Here is an 8,359-nt window from a genome sequence, read left to right on the forward strand (position 1 = left end):
ATCACCCAGTACTGAGAATGAATGGGAATTGCCATGAATACCAATAAGCACAAATAAACTTTCTTCAGTGAAATGGAGCAAGATAATATCAGGAAAGATTGTTTCCAGAATCCCAATCCAGAACATGGATGAGTATTTTAGCCTAAGGGGTATATTTACTAAAGTGAGAGTTTTTAGAAGTGGAGATGTTGCCCATAGCAACCAATCAGATTCTAGCTATTATCTTCTAAAAGGTGTTAGTTAAATGTTAAGCAGAATCTGATTGGTTGCTATGGGCAACATCTCCACTTCTTAAAACTCACTTTAGTAAATATACCCCTAAGACAGGTCAAGAAGCAGCAAATTAAAGTCTTGGACATAACAAAAAAAGACATTTGGTAATCATTCAAAATACCATCTTGAAAGGTAAGAGCAACAGTTCTACACAAAATAAAACCTCAAGATATGAGATTCCCATCAATAGCAACAACAACCAACAGTTTTCCTTGCATACTGTGGGGATTCCATGTGTCTGAATGAAGCCAAAGTTTAGAAGCTTTTGTCAGATTAGATGTTCACTATTACAGTATAGAAAACTGATAAATAAAGTTCTAAAAGCTTGGAGTCTCTGATTTATGCTGGGTGGGCAAGTAACCCATCACGTGGCCTGTTTGTCAGATGACCTCTGGGCTTTCGCTTGCCAGATCACCCTGTTTGCTCTGTTGGTGATCTCCACACACACCAAGAAACTGGCTCCTTGAGTAAGATCCCTTTGTTTTCCCAGATTACAGAAATGACCAAATTTTCAGGCTCTTGGGTTCTGGAGCAGACAATAGGTACATCCATCTTTGGTGGGATTCCCATTACCCAGTACCCTCACTGGAAAGAGGATGAATAACTCTGAACCTGAAATTTTTTATCACACTTAAGCCGGGATTCACCCAAAGGCTTTGCCAATTGTAGCAAGGAAAGAAAATGAGTGTTATGGTAAAATGTACCCTTGTTAACTCTCTTTCTTCGAAGTCTATAGGGTCCACAAGGAGACAATGGGGTGTAGGTGGTACTTGGAGGACAGGACACTAACAGGAAAGCTTTTTTCTATCCCAGGATGCTCCAGTCCTTCCCCCTATACCTTGCCCACAGCCTGAAGACAACTCAGTTTTGTTAACAAGCCCAAGGCAGGAGCAGGATAGGAGAGAAGGAAGACTGGTACACTGAAGAATCACTCTCACACATAGAAGGAAACAAGTGACCAAGAGAAAAAACCCATATAAGCCAGGTGCATCAGTGTGGGTTCCCCGTGGAACCTATGGACTTCGAAGAAAGAGAGTTAACAAGGGTAAGTTTTACCATAACTCTCCTTTTCTTCAGGGTTCATAGGGCTCCACAGGGAGACAATGGGGATGTCCCAAAACAGTTGTTCATGGACGGGGACGCTCCTGAGCTAAGAGGAGAACCCAGCGCCCAAAGGAAGCATCCCGAGGGGTAAATGTATCAAAGGCATACAACCTAAGAAAGGTGTGGACAGAAGACCACGTGGCTGCCTTCCATAGTTGTTCAGCAGATGCACCACGGTGGGCTGCCCACGAGGGACCCACAGAGCAAGTAGAATGAGCAGATAATGTAGCCGGCACAAAGGCAAGCTTTCGTGTAAGCCTGTGAAATAGTCATGCAAAGCCATCTGGCCAGAGTCTTGTTAGCTGGCCATCCCTTCTTGAAGAATCCATATAGGACAAAGAGGGAATCAGCTTTCCAGATGAAACCAGTATAGTCCACGTAGATCTTCAGACCACAGGCCACATCTAAGGAGGCCTCACCTGCCGAGAAGACTGGTGATTGAAAGGCAGGACGTTCAATTTCCTCATTAAGGTGTAAACAAGAGAACACTTTGGGAAGGAAGCCAGGGCGCATTCGAAGAACAGCCCTATCCTGATGAAATATCAGAAATGGGGAGCAACAGGAGAGCACCCCTAAATTAGATACCCTACGAGCAGATGCTATAGCCAGAAGAAAAAGAGTTTTTGCAGTGAGCCATTTGACGTCTACTGAATACAGGGGTTCAAATGGAGGTTCCTGAAGTGCATGGAGAATCACTGACAAATATCAAGGAGACACAGGAGGGACAAAGGAAAAGTTGTATACTGAGAACACCCTGCAGGAGGGTTTGAACATCCGTCAAAGGAGCAATTCTGCGCTGGAACCAGATGGACAGAGCAGAGACGTGCACTTTCAGAGAGGTGAGGCGGAGTCCAAGATCCAATTCAGCTTGAAGAAAGGCAAGGATTCTAGAAACCCTAAAAACCTGAGGGTCATAGTTTCAGGTAGCACACCAGTGTTAATATGTATGCCACACCCGGTGATAAAGCCGGGCAGAGGTCAGTTTATGTGCTCTGAGCATGGACTGAACAGAGCTAAAACCCTTTAGACCTTAGGAGGGATGTCTCAAAAGCCAAATAGTCTAAGACAGACGAGTCAGGTCCGGATGTAAACAGAGACACTGCAACAACAGGTCCAGTCATTGAGGAAGTTGGAGAGGAGCGTCTATGGAGAGACTTTGAATATCGGAGTACCAATGGCGTCTGGGTCAAGCTGGAGCTACAAACAGGACCATGCCCACATCTTGCCTGAACTCCGAAGAACCCAAAGAAGGGAGACTGGAGGGAAGAGGTAGGCCAAATGGAAGGTCCACTTCACTGACAATGCATTCACGAAGGCTCCGTCAGGGTTCCTGGAAGCTTGTGTGTGTGTCGTGAGGCCATTTGTCCACATCCAGTAGACCCCATTTGTCCACCAGGAGCTGAAAGATTTCTGGATTTAGAAACCACTCCCCTGCATGCACATCGTGATAGCTGAGGAAATCCGCTTCCCAATTTAGAATCCCCCGGATGAACACTGCGGAAATGGCTGGGAGATGGTGCTCAGCCCATGTGAGAATGCAGGACGCTTCTGCCATTGTAGACCGACTTCAAGTACCTCCCTGGTGATTGTGGCATTGTTAGACTGTACTTGTACTGACCTGCCTTGAAAAATATTCTGAGCCATAGTTAGGGCTCTGTAGATGGCTCGGAGTTCCAGGACATTGATTGGTAAGATTGCTTCAGCTGGAGTCCAGCGTCCTTGGAAGGAGTGCTGGCCAATCACTGCACCCCACCCTTGGTGGCTTGCATCCATGGTGAGGAGTGCCCAGTCTGGGATCCAAAAGGGGCAACCCTTGTTTAAGTGGGATATCTGTAACCACCAGGATAGGGACAGGCAAACCTCTGGAGAGAGGCCCATTGTCTGGGATCTGAGCAGATGGAGCAGCCCATTCCATAATGAGAGGATCAGGTGTTGTAGGGTCCTAGAGTGGAACTGAGGGCACTCCATCATTTTGAAGGTGGACACCATGGATCCCAAGGTCTGCATTGCAGAGTGAATTGACACTTGGCGACTGTGGAGTAACCCTTGCGCACTCGGTGCTGTAGTGCAGAGCTTTTGTCTGCTGTCAGGAAGATTCTTTGAGCCTGAGAGTCCAGGAAGGCTCCCAGATGCACCATTCTTTGAGAGGGGATCAGGAAAGACTTTTTCCAGTTGATCGGCCAGCCGTGCATTTGTAGAAAGACAATGGTTACCTGTAGATGGCATTGAAGAATCTCTGGAGAGCTTGCTAAGAGCAAGAGATCATCCAAGTATGGGAGCAGTCTGATCCCCTTTGCACACCTGAAAGCTTGAGACACTTTCCACTCAGACTAGCACCCCTACTACATTGATATAGAGCATGGAGTCTGGCATTGTAATATGCACACCAGTCAGAGGCACAATATAGGTAAGTCCTGCAAATATTTAGACTGTATAGTGCAGCTTTGGTTCATTTTTGGGGCGTGGGTCCCCCTGGATTGCTTTGGTTGATCTGCCTCAGGGCACCGCATTAGAACACATTTTTCCCTTCAACACATTTTAATGCTTCACTGTCTGTTATTTGACACTCCACTGCTGCTTTTGACACTGTTGACCACTCTCTTCTCATGCAAACACTGCAATCCCTAGGTCTTAAGGACACAGCTCTTTCATGGTTTTCTTCCTACCTATCTGATCGCTCTTTTACTGTTCATTTTTCTGATTCTGCCTCCTCTTCACTACCTCTATCAGTTGGAGTACCGCAAGGCTCTGTCTTAGGTCCTTTACTATTCTCAATCTATACCACCTCTCTTGGCAAACTAATCCGCTCTTTTGGATTTCAGTACCATCTGTATGCGGATGATACTCAATTTTACCTATCCTCTCCAGATTTATCTCCATCTGTATTGGTCCGTGTCACTGAATTTCTTTCTGCCATTTCATCTTGGATGTCATCTCGCCACCTGAAACTTAATATTTCTAAAACAGAATTAATTATATTTCCACCGGCCAATAACAGTTACCAACCTGATCTCTCTATCACTGTTGATACCTCGACCATCCACCCTGCCCCACAAGCTCGCTGCCTTGGTGTCATCCTTGACTCTGAACTGTCCTTTGTTCCTCATATTCAATCTGTCTCAAAATCATGTTACATACATTTAAAAAACATATCCAAACTTCGACCATTTCTCACACAAGATACTGCAAAAACTCTAATCCATGCACTTATTATTTCCCGCATTGACTATTGCAATAGCCTCCTTACTGGTCTTCCCAAAAACAGGCTATCACCATTACAATCCATTATGAATGCAGCTGCACGGCTTATCTTCCTTGCGAAACGTTCTTCTTCTGCTGCCCCACTCTGTCAGTCCCTCCATTGGTTGCCGGTTTTCTACCGTATTCAATACAAAATACTTTCACTTACACATAAGGCTATTAACCAAACCACACCAACATACATCTCTTCACTCATCTCAAAATATCTCCCAACCCGACCTCTCCACTCAGCACAAGATCTGCGTCTCTCATCCCCATGCATTACTTGCTCCCATTCACGGTTACAGGACTTTCTTCGCGCTGCACCCACTCTATGTAATAACCTACCTCGCACAATAAGACTTTCCTCTAGTCTCCAATTCTTCAAGCGTTCCCTGAAAACTCACCTCTTCAGGCAAGCTTATCAGATTCCAGAACCTCCCACATAACCTTCATAGCTTCCATATCTAATTACATCCCCTTTTACAGTCCACACACAATCTCACACATTGTCTTTCTCTCACATCCTCAAGACATTTGGTCGATATTCCTGTGTGACTGGATCATGCAGCCAACCAAGAAACTGTGCATTCTGGCTGGACCAAAATGCAATATATAGCACCTATCCTTGTGTATCAATGCCTATTTCCCTATAGATTGTAAGCTTGCGAGCAGGGCCTTCCTACCTATATATCTGTTTGTTATTACCCAGTTTAGTTTTGTTCTGTTAATGTTCCAATTGTAAAGTGCAACGGAATATGCTGCGCTATATAAGAAACTGTTAATAAATAATAAACAAATAATATGTATTTAACTTTTATTTTTATTCTTAACATGCAGCTGCGGCAGCTCTTAACTTTTTCCTTTATACTTCACTTTTCTTATTATAGCGGTGCCTTGGGGTGGCTTAGCTGGGCTAGTTTGGGGGTGTCCTGCGCTCTGGATTTGAACCGTAGTATGTTAGGGACCTACCCTAAAGAGGTTACCCAGATGTGGTGGGTAGGCCCATAACCATGGCCAAGATCATGCCAAGAACCTCTATTTACTGCAAAAATGTATGTATTTATTTTAGGGGTGTGCACCGGCCACTTTTCGTGTTTTGTGTTTTGGTTTTGGATCTGGATCTTTCTTCGTGTTTTGGATCTGGATTGGTTTTGCCAAAACCACCCTTCCGTGTTTTGGGTTCTGGGTTTTGTGTTTTGGATCTGTATTTTTTTGAAAAAAAGCATAAAAACAGCTAAAATCACAGAATTTGTAGGTTTTTCTGCTCCTATGCTATTATTAACCTCAATAACCTTAATTTCCACTCATTTCCAGTCTATTCTGAACACCTCACACCTCACAATAGTGTTTTTATGTCCAAAAGGTTGCACCGAGGTAGCTGGATGACTATGCTAAGCGACACGAGTGGGCGGCACAAACACGTGACCCATCTAGGAGTGACACTGCAGTGGCAGGCAGGATGGCAGTTAGAAAAACTAGGCCCCAAACTGTACATAATGCAAAGAAAAAAAGAGGTGCAAGATGGAATTGTCCTTGGGCCCTCCCACCCACCCTTATGTTGTATAAACAGGACATGCACACTTTAACAAATCAATCATTTCAGCGCCAGGGTCTGCCACACAACTGTGGCTGAAATGATTGGTTCGTTTGGGCCCCCACAAAACAAGCTGGCAATTAATGTGTCCCTGCACAAACTGGCTCTACGGAGGCAAGATGTCATCCTCATCCTCCTCATCCACCGATTCCTCACCCTCTTCAGTGTGTACATCCTCATCCTCACAAAGTATTAACTCGTCCCCACTTGAATCCACCACCACAGGTCCCTCTGTACCTTCTGGAGGCTGGTCTCCCTGGAAGAGCTGATAATTCATTTTGATGAACATCATCTTCTCCACATTCTGTGGAAGCAACCTCCTACGCCTTTCGCTGACAAGGTTCCCGGCTGCACTAAACACTCTTTCGGAGTACACACTGGAGGGGGGGCAACTCAGGTAAAATAGAGCCAGTTTGTACAGGGGCCTCCAAATTGCCTCTTTTTCCTGCCAGTACAGGTATGGACTGTCTGACATGCCTACTTGGATGCTGTCACCGATGTAATCCTCCACCATTCTGTCAATGGTGACAGTATCATATGCAGTGACAGTAGACATGTCAGAAATTGTTGCCAGGTCCTTCAGTCCGGACCAGATGTCCAAACTTGGTCCTGCCTGCCCTGCATCACCGCCAGCGGGTTGCTTAGGATACCTAAGTTTTTTCCTGGCAGCCCCAGTTGCGGGAGAAAATGAAGAAGGAGCCGTTGACGTGTCACGTTCCGCTTCAGCTGACAGTGTGTTCACCAGCAGGTCTTTGCACCTCTGCAGGCTTGTGTCGGCCGGAAAGAGAGACACCACATAGGCTTTAAACCTAGGATCGAGCACGGTGGCCAAAATGTAGTGGTCTGATTTCAACAGATTGACCACCCTGGAATCCTGGCAAAGCGAATGAAGGGCTTCATCCACAAGTCCCACATGCCGAGCGGAATCGCTCCGTCTTAGCTCCTCCTTCACTTTCTCCAGCTGCTTCTGCAAAAGCCTGATGAGGGGAATGACCTGACTCAAGCTGGCAGTGTCTGAACTGACTTCACGTGTGGCAAGTTCGAAGGGCTGAAGAACCTTGCACAACACGGAAATCATTCTCCACTGCGCTTGAGTCAGGTGCATACCCCCTCCTTTGCCTATGTCATAGGTGGATGTATAGGCTTGTATGGCCTTTTGCTGCTCCTCCATCCTCTGAAGCATATAGAGGGTTGAGTTCCACCGCGTCACAACCTCTTGCTTCAGGTGATGGCGGGGCAGGTTCAAGAGTGTTTGCTGGCGCTCCAGTCTTCGGCACGCAGTCGCTGAATGGCGAAAGTGGCCAGAAATTTTTCGGGCCACCCAAAGCGTCTCCTGCACGCCCCTGTCGCTTTTCAGAAAATTCTGCACCACCAAGTTTATTGTGTGAGCAAAACATGGGACGTGCTGGAATTTGCCCAGATGTAATGCCCGCACAATATTGGTGGCGTTGTCAGATATCACAAATCCCCAGGAGAGTCTAAGTGGGGTAAGCCACTGGGCGATGATTTCCCTCAGTTTCTCTAAGAGGTTGTCGGCGGTGTGCCTCTTACTGAAACCGGTGATACACAGCGTAGCCTGCCTTGTAACGAGCTGGCGTTTCTGAGATGCTGCTACTGGTGACGCTGCTGCTGTTGCTGCGTAAGGTGATACATCTACCCAGTGGGCTGTCACAGTCATATAGTCCTTAGTCTGCCCTGTTCCACTTGTCCACATGTCCGTGGTTAAGTGGACATTGTGTACAACGGCATTTTTCAGGACACTGAGGACACTTTTTCTGACGTTTCTGTACAGTCTCGGTATCGCCTGCCTAGTGAAGTGGAATCTAGACGGGATTTGGAACCGGGGACACACTACCTCCATCAATTGTCTAAATCCCACTGCACTAATGGCGGATACCGGACGCACGTCTAACACCAACATAGCAGTCAAGGCCTCAGTTATACGTTTTGCTTCAGGATGACTGCTGTCGTACTTCATCCTCCTCGCTAAGGACTGTTGGAGGGTCAATTGTTTAGTAAAAGTAGTGGTGTTCCTACTTCCTCTCTGGGATGATGAACGACTCCCAGCAGCAGCAGCAACAGCAGCAGCGGCAGCAGTAGGCGTAGCAATGCAGGATCCTCCGGAGGAATCCCGGATAGGAGAGT

This window comes from Taudactylus pleione, unplaced genomic scaffold (genome assembly GCF_031769625.1).
Source record: "Taudactylus pleione unplaced genomic scaffold, aTauple2 ptg000016l, whole genome shotgun sequence".
Classification (NCBI taxonomy): domain Eukaryota; kingdom Metazoa; phylum Chordata; class Amphibia; order Anura; family Myobatrachidae; genus Taudactylus; species Taudactylus pleione.